Here is an 18,039-nt window from a genome sequence, read left to right as displayed (position 1 = left end):
CAGAATCCTACTCGGAGTACCATAGACAAGGTTTAGACTTTCCGGATCCTCATGAATGCCGCCATCTATCTAGCTTATACCACGAAGATTCTGTTGGGGAATCTAAGAGATATGCGCCCGGCCTAGAGTAGAACGGAAGTGGTTGTCAATCACGCGCGTTCATAGGTGAGAATGATGATGAGTGTCACGGATCATCACATTCATCAGAGTTAAGTGTAACGTATATCTTGGAATAAGAATAGAAGAGAATTGAATAGAAAGTAATAATAATTGTATTGAAACTTGAGGTACAGCAGAGCTCCACACCCTTAATCTATGGTGTTCAGAAACTCCACCGTTGAAAATACATAAGTAAAAGGTTCAGGCATGGCCGAATGGCCAGCCCTCTCCATGATCAAGAGACCGAATAGTCAAAAGATTAAACTGTCAAAAGATGTCTAATACAATAGTAACTTATCCTATTTATACTAGACTAGCTACTAGGGTTTACATGAGTAAGTAATTGATGCATAAATCCACTTCCGGGGCCCACTTGGTGTATGCTTGGGCTGAGCTTGATCTATCCACGAGCTAAGGCTTTTCTTGGAGTTGAACTCCATGTTATAACGTGTTTTGGGCGTTTAACTCCGGATCATGACGTTTTTCTGGCGTTTAACTCCAGACAGCAGCATGTACTTGGCGTTCAACGCCAAGTTACGTCATCAATTTCCGAATAAAGTATGGACCATTATATATTTCTGGAAAACTCTGGATGTCTACTTTCCAGCGCCGTTGAGAGCGCGCCATTTGGAGTTCTGTAGCTCCAGAAAATACATTTCGAGTGCAGGGATGTCAAATTCCAACAGGATCAGCAGTCCTTTTGTCAGCCTTTTTCAGAGTTTTGCTCAAGTCCCTCAATTTCAGCCAGAAATTACCTGAAATCACAGAAAAACACACAAACTCATAGTAAAGTCCAGAAATGTGAATTTAATATAAAAACTAATGAAAACATCCCTAAAAGTAGCTTGAACTTACTAAAAACTACCTAAAAACAATGCCAAAAAGCGTATAAATTATCCGCTCATCACTTTCCTACTATCTTCTTCTTCACGCACGCAGGTTTCCTTCCATGGCAAGCTGTATGTTGGTGGATCACCGTTGTCAATGGCTACCAGCCGTCCTCTCAGTGAAAAGGGTCCATGTACATGGCTAATCATCTGTTGGTTCTCACTAATGTTAGAATAGGATCCATTGATCCTTTTGCACGTTGTCACTGCGCCCAGCATTCATGAGTTTGAAGCTCATCACAGTCATCCCTTCCCGAATCCTATTCGAAATACCGCAGACAAGGTTTAGACTTTCCGGATCTCATTGATGCTGCCAATTGTTTCTAGCTTATACCATGAAGACTCTGATCTCAAGGAATTGAATGCTCTGTTGTCAGGAGAGGCAATCAAACGCATGGACCAGGAACCCAAGAGATATACATTCAATCTAAGATAGAACGGAAGTGGTTATCAGGCATGCGTCCATAGATTGAGAATGGTGATGAGTGTCACAGATCATCACATTTATCATGTTGACGTGCGAATGTATATCTTAGAATAAAAACAAGCGTGATTGAATAGAAAACAGAAATAACTGCATTAATCCATCAAGACACAGCAGAGCTCCTCACCCCCAACCATGGGGTTTAGAGACTCATGCTGTCAAAGGTACAAATTCAGATGTAAAATGTCATCAGGTACAAAATAGATCTCTAAAAGTAGTTTTTATACTCAACTAGTAACCTAGGTTTACAGAAAATGAGTAAACTAAGATAGATAGTGCATAAATCCACTTTCGGGGCCCACTTGGTGTGTGTTGGGGCTGAACATTGAAGCTTTCACATGTAGAGGCCTTCTTTGGAGTTGAACGCCAGTTTGTAACTTATTTCTAGCGTTTGACTCTAGCTTGCAACTTGTTTCTGACGTTTAACGCCAAAATAGGGCAGAAAGCTGGCGTTGAACGCCAGTTTGCGTCATCTGAACTTGGAAAAAGTATAGACTATTATATATTGCTGGAAAGATCTGGATGTCTACTTTCCAACGCAATTGAGAGCGTGCCATTTGGGTTTCTGTAGCTCCATCAAATTCATTTTGAGTGTAGGGAGGTCAGAATCCAACAGCATCAGCAGTTCTTTATCAACCTCTGAATTAGATTTTTGCTCAGGTCCCTCAATTTCAGCCAGAAAATACCTGAAATCACAGAAAAATACACAAACTCATAGCAAATTCCAGAAATGTGATTTTTGCATAAAAACTAATAAAAATATACTAAAAAGTAGCTAGATCCTACTAAAAACTATATGAAAATACCCCCAAAAAGCGTATAAAATATCCGCTCATCAGGCGCCAAAAACTTGGTGCACGAAATTGTGATCACACTTTTCACCAATAGAGGCTCATCAGAAGCTTATTATGCCTCTGTCCTAATGCTGCACCAATAGCATGGTCACTGGCATCACACATTAATTCAAATGGTAATGTCCAATCTGGTGCAGATATGACAGGTGCTGTGTCCAACTTAGCTTCCAGAGTCTCAAAAGCTTGCAGACACTCTGTGTCAAATATAAATAGCATGTCAGCAGCCAGTAGGTTGCTTAGGGGTTTTGCAATTTTTGAAAAATCCTTTATAAACCTCCTATAGAATCCTGCATGTCCCAGAAAGCTTCTGATTGCCTTAACATTGGTAGGTGGTGGTAATTTTTCAATTACCTCTACCTTGGCTTGATCCATCTCTATCCCCTTGTTCAAAATTTTGTGTCCAACGATAATTCCTTCAGTCACCATAAAGTGACATTTCTCCCAGTTTAAAACCAGATTGGTCTCTTGGCACCTTTTCAGAACAAGTGCTAGACGGTCAAGACAGGAGCTGAATGAATCTCCAAATACTGAGAAGCCATCCCTGAAGACTTCTAGAAATTTATCCACCATATCAGAGAAAATAGAGAGCATGCATCTCTGAAAGGTTGCCGGTGCATTACACAGACCAAATGGTATCCTTCTGTAGGCAAATACTCCAGATGGACATGTGAATGCTGTTTTCTCTTGATCTTGGGGATCCACTGCAATTTGGTTGTAGCCTGAGTAGCCATCCAGAAAGCAGTAATAGCAATGACCTGCTAGCCTTTCTAGCATTTGATCTATGAATGGTAAAGGAAAATGATCCTTTCTGGTGGCTATATTGAGTCTTCTGTAGTCAATACACATACGCCACCCTGTAACTGTTCTTGTAGGAACCAATTCATTTTTTTCATTATGAACCACTGTCATGCCTCCCTTTTTGGGTACAACTTGGACAGGGCTCACCCAGGAGCTATCAGAAATGGGATGAATAATCCCAGCCTCTAGTAATTTAGTAACCTCTTTCTACACCACCTCCTTCATGGTTGGATTCAACCGCCTTTGTGGTTGAACCACTGGTTTGGCATTATCCTCCAGTAGGATCTTGTGCATGCATCTGGCTGTGCTAATGCCCTTGAGATCACTAATAGACCACCCAAGAGCTGTCTTGTGTGTCCTTAGCACCTGAATTAGTGCTTTCTCTTCCTGTGGCTCTAAGGCAGAGCTTATGATTACAGGAAAAGTTTCACCTTCTCCCAGAAATTACATATTTTAGGGATGGTGGTAGTTGCTTGAGCTCGGGTTTAGGAGGCTTCTCCTCTTCCTGAGGAATTTTCAGAGGTTCTTTTATTTCCTCTGGTTCTTCCAGATCAAGCCAAACATCTTTAAAGATATCCTCCAGCTCTGATTCGAGACTCTCAGCCATACTGATCTCCTGTACCAGGGAGTCAATAATATCAACACGCATGCAGTCTTTTAATGTGTCTGGGTGCTTCATTGCTTCAATAGCATTCAGCCTAAACTCATCCTCATTAACTCTCAGGATTACTTCCCCTTTTTGAATGTCAATGAGGGTTCGTCCAGTTGCTAGGAAAGGTCTTTCTAGAATGAGAGTTGCACTCTTGTGCTCCTCCATTTCCAGCACTACAAAGTCAGTGGGAAAGGTAAATGGCCCAACTGTGACAATTATGTCTTCAATCACGCCTGATAGGTATTTAATGGAGCCATCAGCAAGTTGAAGACATATCTTGGTTGGTTTGACCTCTTCAGTCAAGCCAAGCTTTCTGATAGTGGATGCAGGGATTAGGTTGATACTTGCCCCAAGATCACATAGAGCTGTCTTGGTACAGGTACCCTCTAATGTGCATGGTATCATAAAGCTTCCAGGATCCTTAAGCGTCTCTGGTAAGCTCTTTAAAATGATTGCAATACATTCTTCAGTGAGAAAAACTTTTTTAGTTTCTCTCCAATCCTTCTTATGACTTAAGATCTCTTTCATGAACTTAGCATAAGAGGGTATTTGCTCAAGTGCCTCTGCAAACGGAATCTTGATTTCAAGAGTCCTGAGATAGTCTGCAAAGCGGGCAAATTATTTATCCTGCTCCGCTTGGCGGAGTTTCTGAAGATAAGGTATTTTGGCTTTGTATTCTTCAACCTTGGTTGCTGCAGGTTCATTTCCTACAGAGGTAGGTTGAGAAGCCTTCTTGAGGGTGTTATTATCAGCACCTATGAGTGTCTGACCCCTCGTAGACATTTGAACGCCAGGATTGGGGGCTGGATCGGCATTTAACGCCAAATTCCCTCCCTTTTCTGGCGTTTGAACGCCAGAACTGAACATGGGTTGGGCGTTTAACACCAATTTTTCTCCCTTTTCTGGCGTTTGGACGCCAGAACTGGGCATCCACTGGGCGTTTAACGCCAGTTTTTCACCCTTTTCTGGTGTTTGAACGCCAGAATCATTCCTCTTTGGGCTCTTACTCTCCTCATAAGGATTTTCGGTAGCAGTCTGGTCATCCTCTATTATTTGTTCTTTTTTTGGCTTTCCGCTGCTTTTAGCTGAGGTATTCAATGTTTTTTCACTCCTTAATTAAACTGCTTAGCACTCTTTTGTTATCTATTTTGATAACTGCTGTCTTGTCTGGTCAAGTTGTGCTTCCAAGTTCCTGGTAACATCCTTAGTATCTTGTAACATCTCTTTAAATTCTGCCAACTGTTCTGTCAAATAACATAATTGCTGATTGATTTCAGCAACTTGTTCTAGAGGACTAAGTTCAGTGGATACTGCCTTAGCCTCTTTTTTGTTTGGATGACTCACTACTTAAGTACAGATGCTGATTTCTGGCAACTGTATCAATGAGCTCTTGAGCCTCTTCAATTATTTTTCTCATGTGTAAAGATCCACCAGCTGAGTGGTCTAGAGATATCTGAGCCTTTACTATAAGCCCGTAGTAGAAGATGTCTAACTGCACCTATTCTGAAAACATTTCAGAGTGGAATTTTCTTAGCATCTCTCTGTACCTCTCCCAGGCGTTGGAAAGGGATTCATTATCCTCTTGTTTAAAGCATTGGATGTCCAGCCATAGCTGTGTCATCCTCTTAGGAGGGAAATATTGATTCAGGAATTTGTCTGACAACTATTTCCATGTTCTTATGCTAGTTTTAGGTTGGTTATTTAACCACCTCTTAGCTTGGTCTTTTACAGCAAATAGAAACAGTAATAATCTGTATACATTCTGATCTACTTCCTTATCATATACTATGTCAGCAATTTGTAAGAACTGTGCCAGAAACTCAGTAGGTTCTTCCCCTGAAAGACAGGAATACTGACAATTTTGCTGCACCATGATAATAAGCTGAGGATTCAACTCAACACTATTGACTCTAATGGAGGGTATACAGATACTGTTCCCATATAAAGCATTAGTGGGGTTAGCATATGACCCCAGAGTCCTTCTGGACTGTTCATTTCCACTTAGGTCCATAATGGAGAAAGGGAGATGATGTGGATTTATTTTATTTATTTTATTATATTTATTTATTGCATTTTTTTTGAATTCATAAAATAAAAAAACTAAAATAAAAAAGATTTGAAAATGTTTTATGAGAATTTTCGAAAAAGTGAGCAGAGAGAAGGTGGTTAGGAAGTTTTTGAAAAAGATATGATTTTAGAAAAATGATTTGAAAAATTTTGACTAAGTCAACCCAAAGGATTCGAAAATTAATGAGTAATTAAAGGAAAAGATATTTATTTTATTTTATTTTATTTTATTTTTGAATTTTATTATGAAAGAGAAAAACACACAAAAGACACAAGACTTAAAAATTTTTAGATCTAATGCTCCTTGTTTTCGAAAATTTTGGAGGGAAAACACCAAGGAACACCAAACTTAAAAATTTTAAGATCAAAACACAAAGAAGACTCAAGAACACTTTGAAGACTCACAAGAAAAAACAAGAACAAAAAGAAAGAACACCAAACTTAAAATTTTTAGAAAACCAAAATAAAATTTTTGAAAACTAAAGAAAAATTAACAAGAGAACACCAAACATAAAATTTGGCACAAGATTTAATCAAAGAAAAATTATTTTTTAAAAAGATTTTAGAGAGGAAGACTCAGAAGGGGCAACTATTCCTAAGAAAATAGACACATTCAACAAATGCAAGGATTGAACAGAGAAAAAATATTTTTTTAGATGACAAAAACACAAAGGACACCAAACTTAAAACATGCAACTAGACTCAATGAGAAACTAACAATTAATAAAGAAAAATAATATTTTTGAAAAAAAAATTTGAAAAGAAAGTAAAAGACTCTAAACCAAAAATACAAATTTTTCCTAATCTAAGTAACAAAATAAACCGTCAGTTGTTCAAACTCGAACAATCCCCGGCAACGGCGTCAAAAACTAGGTGCACGAAAATTATAATCACACTTTGTAATTCCGCACAACTAACCAGCAAGTGCACTGGGTCGTCCAAGTAATACCTTACGTGAGTAAGGGTCGATCTCACGAAGATTGCTGGCTTGAAGCAAGCTATAGTTATCTTATTATTCTTAGTCAAGATATCAATAGTGGTTCTTAGTTTTAATTGCGAAGAGTAAAAGAGCATGAATTAAATGATACTTGTTATGTAGTAGTGGAGAACAGGTTGAGGTTTTGGAGATGCTCTGTCTTCTGAAGTTCTGCTTTCCTACTATCTTCTTCTTCATGCACGCAGGTTTCCTTCCATGGCAAGCTGTATGTTGGTGGATCACCGTTGTCAATGGCTGCCAGCCGTTCTCTCAGTGAAAAGGGTCCATGTACATGGCTAATCATCTGTTGGTTCTCACTAATGTTAGAATAGGATCCATTGATCCTTTTGCACGTTGTCACTGCGCCCAGCATTCATGAGTTTGAAGCTCATCACAGCCATCCCTTCCCGAATCCCATTCGAAATACCGCAGACAAGGTTTAGACTTTTCGGATCTCAGTGATGCTGCCAATTGTTTCTAGCTTATACCATGAAGACTCTGATCTCAAGGAATTGAATGCTCTGTTATCAGGAGAGGCAATCAAACGCATGGACCAGGAACCCAAGAGATATACATTCAATCTAAGATAGAACAGAAGTGGTTATCAGGCATGCGTTCATAGATTGAGAATGGTGATGAGTGTCACAGATCATCACATTTATCAAGTTGACGTGCGAATGTATATCTTAGAATAAAAACAAGCGTGATTGAATAGAAAACAGAAATAACTGCATTAATCCATCAAGACACAGCAGAGCTCCTCACCCCCAACCATGGGGTTTAGAGACTCATGCTGTCAAAGGTACAAATTCAGATGTAAAATGTCATCAGGTACAAAATAGATCTCTAAAAGTAGTTTTTATACTCAACTAGTAACCTAGGTTTATAGAAAATGAGTAAACTAAGATAGATAGTGCATAAATCCATTTTCGGGGCCCACTTGGTGTGTGTTGGGGCTGAACATTGAAGCTTTCACATGTAGAGGCCTTCTTTGGAGTTGAACGCCAGTTTGTAACTTATTTCTGGCGTTTGACTCTAGCTTGCAACTTGTTTCTGACGTTTAACGCCAAAATAGGGCAGAAAGCTGGCGGTGAACGCCAGTTTGCGTCATCTAAACTTGGAAAAAGTATAGACTACTATATATTGCTGGAAAGATCTGGATGTCTACTTTCCAACGCAATTGAGAGCGTGCCATTTGAGTTTCTGTAGCTCCAACAAATCCATTTTGAGTGCAAGGAGGTCAGAATCCAACAGCATCAGCAGTCCTTTATCAGCCTCTGAATAAGATTTTTGCTCAGGTCCCTCAATTTCAGCCAGAAAATACCTGAAATCACAGAAAAACACACAAACTCATAGCAAATTCCAAAAATGTGATTTTTGCATAAAAACTGATAAAAATATACTAAAAAGTAGCTAGATCCTACTAAAAACTATATGAAAATACCCCTAAAAAGCGTATAAAATATCCGCTCATCAGGCGCCAAAAACTTGGTGCACGAAATTGTGATCACACTTTTCACCAATAGAGGCTCATTAAAAGCTTATTATGCCTCTGTCCTAATGCTGCACCAATAGCATGGTCACTGGCATCACACATTAATTCAAATGGTAATGTCCAATCTAGTGCAGATATGACAGGTGCTGTGACCAACTTAGCTTCCAGAGTCTCAAAAGCTTGCAGACACTCTGTGTCAAATATAAATAGCATGTCAGCAGCCAGTAGGTTGCTTAGGGGTTTTGCAATTTTTGAAAAATCCTTTATAAACCTCCTATAGAATCCTGCATGTCCCAGAAAGCTTCTGATTGCCTTAACATTGGTAGGTGGTGGTAATTTTTCAATTACCTCTACCTTGGCTTGATCCATCTCTATCCCCTTGCTCAAAATTTTGTGTCCAACGATAATTCCTTTAGTCACCATAAAGTGACATTTCTCCCAGTTTAAAACCAGATTGGTCTCTTGGTACCTTTTTAGAACAAGTGCTAGACGGTCAAGATAGGAGCTGAATGAATCTCTAAATACTGAAAAGCCATCCCTGAAGACTTCTAGAAATTTATCCACCATATCAGAGAAAATAGAGAGCATGCATCTCTGAAAGGTTGACGGTGCATTACACAGACCAAATGGCATCCTTCTGTAGGCAAATACTCCAGATGGACAGGTGAATGCTGTTTTCTCTTGATCTTGGGGATCTACTGCAATTTGGTTGTAGCCTGAGTAGCCATCCAGAAAGCAGTAATAGCAATGACCTGCTAGCCTTTCTAGCATTTGATCTATGAATGGTAAAGGAAAATGATCCTTTCTGGTGGCTGTATAGAGTCTTCTGTAGTCAATACACATACGCCACCCTGTAACTGTTCTTGTAGGAACCAATTCATTTTTTTCATTATGAACCATTGTCATGCCTCCCTTTTTGGGTACAACTTGGACAGGGCTCACACAGGGGCTATCAGAAATGGGATAAATAATCCCAGCCTCTAGTAATTTAGTAACCTCTTTCTACACCACCTCCTTCATGGTTGGATTCAGCCGCCTTTGTGGTTGAACCACTGGTTTGGCATTATCCTCCAGTAGGATCTTGTGCATGCATCTGGCTGGGCTAATGCCCTTGAGATCACTAATAGACCACCCAAGAGCTGTCTTGTGTGTCCTTAGCACCTGAATTAGTGCTTTCTCTTCCTGTGGCTCTAAGGCAGAGCTTATGATTACAGGAAAAGTTTCACCTTCTCCCAGAAATTACATATTTTAGGGATGGTGGTAGTTGCTTGAGCTCGGGTTTAGGAGGCTTCTCCTCTTCCTGAGGAATTTTCAGAGGTTCTTTTATTTCCTCTGGTTCTTCCAGATCAAGCCAAACATCTTTAAAGATATCCTCCAGCTCTGATTCGAGACTCTCAGCCATACTGATCTCCTGTACCAGGGAGTCAATAATATCAACACGCATGCAGTCTTTTAATGTGTCTGGGTGCTTCATTACTTCAATAGCATTCAGCCTAAACTCATCCTCATTAACTCTCAGGATTATTTCCCCTTTTTGGATGTCAATGAGGGTTCGTCCAGTTGCTAGGAAAGGTCTTTCTAGAATGAGAGTTGCACTCTTGTGCTCCTCCATTTCCAGCACTACAAAGTCAGTGGGAAAGGTAAATGGCCCAACTGTGACAATTATGTCTTCAATCACGCCTGATAGGAATTTAATGGAGCCATCAGCAAGTTGAAGACATATCCTGGTTGGTTTGACCTCTTCAGTCAAGCCAAGCTTTCTGATAGTGGATGCAGGGATTAGGTTGATACTTGCCCCAAGATCACATAGAGCTGTCTTGGTACAGGTACCCTCCAATGTGCATGGTATCATAAAGCTTCCAGGATCCTTAAGCGTCTCTGGTAAGCTCTTTAAAATGATTGCAATACATTCTTTAGTGAGAAAAACTTTTTTAGTTTCTCTCCAATCCTTCTTATGACTTAAGATCTCTTTCATGAACTTAGCATAAGAGGGTATTTGCTCAAGTGCCTCTGCAAACGGAATCTGGATTTCAAGAGTCCTGAGATAGTCTGCAAAGCGGGCAAATTATTTATCCTGCTCCGCTTGGCGGAGTTTCTGAGGATAAGGTATTTTGGCTTTGTATTCTTCAACCTTGGTTGCTGCAGGTTCATTTCCTACAGAGGTAGGTTGAGAAGCCTTCTTGAGGGAGTTATTATCAGCACCTGTGAGTGTCTGACCCCTCATAGACATTTGAACGCCAGGATTGGGGGCTGGATTGGCATTTAACGCCAGATTCACTCCCTTTTCTGGCGTTTGAACGCCAGAACTGAACATGGGTTGGGCGTTTAACACCAATTTTTCTCCCTTTTCAGGCATTTGGATGCCAGAACTGGGCATCCACTGGGCGTTTAACGCCAGTTTTTCACCCTTTTCTGGTGTTTGAACGCCAGAATCATTCCTCTTTGGGCTCTTACTCTCCTCAGAAGGATTTTGGGTTGCAGTCTAGTCATCCTCTATTATTTGTTCTTTTTTTGGCTTTCCGCTGCTTTTAGCTGAGGTATTCAATGTTTTTCCACTCCTTAATTAAACTGCTTAGTACTCTTTTGTTATCTATTTTGATAACTGCTGTCTTGTCTGGTCAAGTTGTGCTTCCAAGTTCCTGTTAACATCCTTAGTATCTTGAAACATCTCTTTAAATTCTGCCAACTGTTCTGTCAAATAACATAATTGCTGATTGATTTCAGCAACTTGTTCTAGAGGACTAAGTTCAGTGGATACTGCCTTAGCCTCTTTTTTGTTTGGATGACTCACTACTTAAGTACAGATGCTGATTTCTAGCAACTGTATCAATGAGCTCTTGAGCCTCTTCAATTATTTTTCTCATGTGTAAAGATCCACCAGCTGAGTGGTCTAGAGAATCTGAGCCTTTACTATAAGCCTGTAGTAGAAGATGTCTAACTGCACCTATTCTGAAAACATTTCAGAATGGCATTTTCTTAGCATCTCTCTGTACCTCTCCCAGGCGTTGGAAAGGGATTCATTATCCTCTTGTTTAAAGCATTGGATGTCCAGCCTTAGCTGTGTCATCCTCTTAGGAGGGAAATATTAATTCAGGAATTTATCTGACAACTATTTCCATGTTCTTATGCTAGTTTTAGGTTGGTTATTCAACCACCTCTTAGCTTGGTCTTTTACAGCAAATAGAAACAGTAATAATCTGTATACATTCTGATCTACTTCCTTATCATATACTATGTCAGCAATTTGTAAGAACTGTGCCAGAAACTCAGTAGGTTCTTCCCCTGAAAGACCGGAATACTGGCAATTTGGCTGCACCATGATAATAAGCTGAGGATTCAACTCAAAACTATTGACTCTAATGGAGGGTATACAGATACTACTCCCATATAAAGCATTAGTGGGGTTAGCATATGACCCCAGAGTCCTTCTGGACTGTTCATTTCCACTTAGGTCCATAATGGAGAAAGGGAGATGATGTGGATTTATTTTATTTATTTTATTATATTTATTTATTGCATTTTTTTCGAATTAATAAAATAAAAAAACTAAAATAAAAAAGATTTGAAAATGTTTTATGAGAATTTTCGAAAAAGTGAGCAGAGAGAAAGTGGTTAGGAAGTTTTTGAAAAAGATATGATTTTAAAAAAATGATTTGAAAAATTTTGACTAAGTCAACCCAAAGGATTCGAAAATTAATGAGTAATTAAAGGAAAAGATATTTATTTTATTTTATTTTATTTCTTTTTGAATTTTATTATGAAAGAGAAAAACACACAAAAGACACAAGACTTAAAAATTTTTAGATCTAATGCTCCTTGTTTTCGAAAATTTTGGAGGGAAAACACCAAGGAACACCAAACTTAAAAATTTTAAGATCAAAACACAAAGAAGACTCAAGAACACTTTGAAGACTCACAAGAAAAAACAAGAACAAAAAGAAAAAACACCAAACTTAAAATTTTTAGAAAACCAAAATAAAATTTTTGAAAACTAAAGAAAAATTAACAAGAGAACACCAAACTTAAAATTTGGCACAAGATTTAATCAAAGAAAAATTATTTTTTAAAAAGATTTTAGAGAGGAAGACTCAAAAGGGGCAACTATTCCTAAGAAAATAGACACATTCAACAAATGCAAGGATTGAACAGAGAAAAACTATTTTTTTAGATGACAAAAACACAAAGGACACCAAACTTAAAACATGCAACTAGACTCAATGAGAAACTAACAATTAATAAAGAAAAATAATATTTTTGAAAAAAAAATTTGAAAAGAAAGTAAAAGATTCTAAACCAAAAATACAAATTTTTCCTAATCTAAGTAACAAAATAAACCGTCAGTTGTTCAAACTCGAACAATCCCCGGCAACGGCGCCAAAAACTTGGTGCACGAAAATTATAATCACACTTTGTAATTCCGCACAACTAACCAGCAAGTGCACTGGGTCGTCCAAGTAATACCTTACGTGAGTAAGGGTCGATCTCACGAAGATTGCTGGCTTAAAGCAAGCTATAGTTATCTTATTATTCTTAGTCAAGATATCAATAGTGGTTCTTAGTTTTAATTGCGAAGAGTAAAAGAGCATGAATTAAATGATACTTGTTATGTAGTAGTGGAGAACAGGTTGAGGTTTTGGAGATGCTCTGTCTTCTGAAGTTCTGCTTTCCTACTATCTTCTTCTTCACGCATGCAGGTTTCCTTCCATGGCAAGCTGTATGTTGGTGGATCACCGTTGTCAATGGCTACCAGCCGTCCTCTCAGTGAAAAGGGTCCATGTACATGGCTAATCATCTGTTGGTTTTCACTAATGTTAGAATAGGATCCATTGATCCTTTTACACGTTGTCACTGCGCCCAGCATTCATGAGTTTGAAGCTCATCACAGTCATCCCTTCCCGAATCCTATTCGAAATACCGCAGACAAGGTTTAGACTTTCCGGATCTCAGTGATGCTGCCAATTGTTTCTAGCTTATACCATGAAGACTCTGATCTCAAGGAATTGAATGCTCTGTTGTCAGGAGAGGCAATCAAACGCATGGACTAGGAACCCAAGAGATATACATTCAATCTAAGGTAGAATAGAAGTGGTTGTCAGGCACGCATTTATAGATTGAGAATGGTGATGAGTGTCATAGATCATCACATTCATCATGTTGACGTGCGAATGAATATCTTAGAATTGAAACAAGCGTGATTGAATAGAAAACAGAAATAATTGTATTAATCCATCAAGACACAGCAGAGCTCCTCACCCCCAACCATGGGGTTTAGAGACTCATGCTGTCAAAGATACAAATTCAGATGTAAAATGTCATCAGGTACAAAATAGATCTCTAAAAGTAGTTTTGATACTCAACTAGTAACCTAGGTTTACAGAAAATGAGTAAACTAAGATAGATAGTGCAGAAATCCACTTCTGGGGCCCACTTGGTGTGTGTTGGGGCTGAGCATTGAAGCTTTCACGTGTAGAGGCCTTCTTTGGAATTGAACGCCAGTTTGTAACTTGTTTCTGGCGTTTGACTCTAGCTTGCAACTTGTTTCTGACGTTTAACACTAGAATAGGGCAGTAAGCTGGCGTTGAACGATAATTAAAAGGTTTTGATAATTATAAGATAAATAAGACATAAAATAACATAGAGATACTCATGTAATTCATTGGTGGGAATTTCAGATAAGCATTTTGAGATGCTTTGTTGTTTCTGAACCTCTGCTTCCCTATTGCTTCCATCCAATCATGCACACTCCCATCCATGGCAAGCTATAAGTTGGTGGATCACCGTTGTCAATGGCTACCATCCGTCCTCTCAGTGAAAATGGTCTGGCTACGGTTCTCACTGCAGGGCTAATCATCTGTCGGTTCTCACTTGTGTCGGAATAAGAACCATTGATCCTTTTGCGCACTGTCACTGCACCCAATAGTCGCGAGTTTGAAGCTCGTCACAGTCATCCCCTCCCAAATCCTACTCGGAATACCACAGGCAAGGTTTAGACTTTCCAGATCTCAAGAATGCTGCCAATTGTTTCTAGCCTATACCACGAAGGTTCTTATCTCACTAATTTGAATGCTCTATTGTCAGGAGATGCTAGTCAAACGCATGGACCAGAGACCCAAGAGAATATACTCTAGCTGGCGTCCAATGGCTACGTTGAACATCATGTAGACCACTTGTGGTTGTCAGGCACGCAGATCTTGTCTAAGCGAGTACTGAAGATAGTGGGTGATTGTCACGGATCACCCTGTCAGTCTGACTTAACTGAATTAAGTATGAGAGTATATCTTGGAGAAGAAGTAGGTGTGAATTGAAAGAAAAATAATAGTACTTGCATTAATTCATGAGGAACAGCAGAGCTCCTCACCTTAATCTATGAGGTGTAGAAACTCCACCGTTGAAAATACATAAGAGAAAAAGGTCTAGGCATGGCCAAATAGACAGCCTCCCAAATGGCATAAGAATTCAAAAACAGAGGAAGAAGACCCTCGATACAATAGTAAAAAGTGCTATTTATACTAAACTAGTAAACTAGGTTTACAGAAAATGAGTAGATAGTGCAGAAATCCACTTTCGGGGCCCACTTGGTGTGTTCTTAGGCTGAGTTTTGAAGCTTTCACGTGCATAGGCCATCCTTGGAGTTAAACGGTAGCTTAGGTCCCAGTTTGGGCGTTTAACTCCAGCTTTAGTGCCAGTTCCGGCGTTTTATGCCAGAAAAGGGTCTTTGGTGGGCGTTTGGATGCCAGTTTGGGCCATCAAATCTCGGACAAAGTATGAACTATTATACATTGTTGGAAAGCCCAAGATGTCTACTTTCCAACGCAATTGAGAGCGCACCAATCGGGACTTCTATAGCTCCAGAAAATATACTTCAAGTGCAGGGAGGTCAGAATCCAACAGCATCTGCATTCCTTTCTCGGCCTCTGAATCGGATTTTTGCTCAGGTCCCTCAATTTCAACCAGAAAATATCTAAAATCATAGAAAAATACACAAACTCATAGTAAAGTCCAAAAATATGATTTTTTGCATAAAAACTAATAGAAATATACTAAAAAGTAATTAAAACACACTAAAAACTACCTAAAAATAATGCCAAAAAGTGTATAAATTATCCGCTCATCACTAGACATGTGGTTAAACAAACATTCAAGTCCTAGGCGTTTTCTCTTCTCAGTCCTATAGTGTTTTTAGTTGCTTAAGGACAAGAAATCATTTATGTTTGGTGTTGTGATGCGTGAGCATTTGTACCTTATTTTCCCTTTGTTTTCTAGTCAGGTTTACTTAGAATTTGTTAAGTTTTATTATATTTTAGTGTTAAAATCCACTTTGGATGCTAATTTGAGTGTTTTAGTGTTTTTATTTATTTCAGGTGAAATTCAGAGCAATTTGACAAAGTTTTGTGCAAAAAGGAGAAGATTTAGAGCTATCCCCCCTTGGGTGCTAAATGCCAAGCTGGCGTTTAGCGCCAACAACTCAGATTCGTTGGGAAGATGGCTGCTTTATTCAAGGGCACTAAACGCCAGCTTGGTGTTTAATGCTAGCAATCCGAACCAAAGCCCTCATCAATGAAGCATCTTTAATGGATTTATCTCTTAATTATTATCTTCTTTTATTTTTGTAATTTTTATTTACAAACAATATCTTTTAGTTTTAGAATTTATTATTTTATTTTAGTTTCAAATCAAATTAGGTTAGATATAAAAGGGAAAATATTCACCCTTCTGGGGGATCTTCGCACTTCCGCGCTTTCACAAATTTCTGAACTCTTGTTTTCTCTCTAAAGTATGAGCCACTAAACCTCCTCGATTAAGGTTAGGAGCTCTGTTTATTTCTATAGATTAAGACTGCTGCTTTTCTATTTTAATTAATGTATTGATTCAGTTTCAAGGATTGCTTTCATTCTTCATCTTATGAATCTAGGTAGAACGATAGTATAACCCTTATTCTATATGTGTTCTTGTGATTCTTGAAAAAGTTATCTCTCTTGAACAACAGCTTGAAAGCAAATTCCTACTAAATTGCTAATTACTTGAACTAATTGGAATACGTTACATATAATCCTCTTAGTTTTGGCTAATTAGGATTTTTGTGACCATAAACTAGAATTAAACCTCACCCTCTAATCGAAATTAAGTGACCAGGATATTGGCGGTTAACTAGGTTAGAGATGACTAAGTCACTCAGACATTACGGTTTAGTCATTGATAGTTTGCCATGATATGAATCTTGCATGATTAAAATAGTTGGTAAGAAAACTTATTCCGAAAAAGTAAATATCTCCGAAACCTTAACTACCTTATCTCATATCTTTTATACCACTTTTTCACTGTTTGCATTTTCTATTCTCTGAGTTGCTATTTAAAGCTTTTGAACCCCAAAATAATCACTTTCTCCTTGCCTGACTAAGGAATCATTCGACTATTGTTGCTCAATCCATCAATCTCCGTGGGATCGACCTTCATTCACCTGAGGTACTATTTGGTACGACCCGGTGCATTTGCTGGTTAGTTTGTGGATATTCTAAAATCCGCACCATTAGCGACCAATCTTTTTTAGCTTATTTTTCTATTAGTTGCAAAATCGGTCGCTAAATTAAAAAATAGCGATCAATTTTGTGACCAAATCATAAGCATTATTTTCTCATTTTGGTTGCTAATTCGGGCGTAAAGTTAAAAAATAGCGACCGATTTTAGTGACCAACTTTATGTTACTTGTATTAAAACCTTATCGGTCGCTAAATTGGTCACTATTAGTGACCAATTTCTTGGATCACTATTAGTGACCAATTTCTTTGATCACTAAAATTGGTTGCTGATTGTAATTTAGCGATCGATTTAGCGACCAATATTTTTCTAGTCCTTGAATTCTTATATCGGTCGCCAAATCAGTCAATATTAGCAACCAATTTTTTCGGTCACTGAAATCGGTCGTTATTTTAAAACTTTCATAGTGTAATCATCATCATCATCATCATCATATTATTATTATAAAAATTTGGATAAAAAATGTTAACAAACTGAAAGAGTTCAAAATTTATATTAATATCCTAAATGCAAAGAAGTTGTATGGATATCTGAACTGCATATTTATATTAATCAAATTCAATTGATTCGATTTATACTTTTTTAATGTAAATCGAATTCAATTTATTCGAATGAATAGCTACACTAGTAAATCGAAGTCATCATTAAAATCAATTTACTATAAATCGAATTAAGTGATTTCGACGATTTACCATGGTAATCAAAATCATTAAACGAAATCAATAGATTTGATTTATATTGGGCATGATTTAACTCTTATAGCTTCGATTTACCTTTATGAAAGCTGCTGGTACTAAATTGAAGTTATTAGCTTTGCTGTACGTAAACTGAATCCAAATAGATCCATTTACGTGAAATAGTCTTCGCTAAAATAGTTTTTCATAGTAAATCTATTCTAATGAATTTAATTTACTAGTACACTTAATAATTTGAATCAATTGAATTTGATTTATATAAATATACAATTGAAACATTCATGTAATCTCTAAAAATTTAGAACATTTAAAAAAGTATATATCCATTTATGTAAATTGAATTTGACTAATATAAATATGCAGTTGAGATATCCATATTCCATTTATCCTAAATGTGATTTATGTAAATTTAGAACCCATTTAATTTATTTATGTGA

The sequence above is a fragment of the Arachis hypogaea genome, chromosome 4 (assembly GCF_003086295.3).
Source record: "Arachis hypogaea cultivar Tifrunner chromosome 4, arahy.Tifrunner.gnm2.J5K5, whole genome shotgun sequence".
Classification (NCBI taxonomy): Eukaryota; Viridiplantae; Streptophyta; class Magnoliopsida; order Fabales; family Fabaceae; genus Arachis; species Arachis hypogaea.
This window is presented reverse-complemented; position numbering follows the sequence as displayed.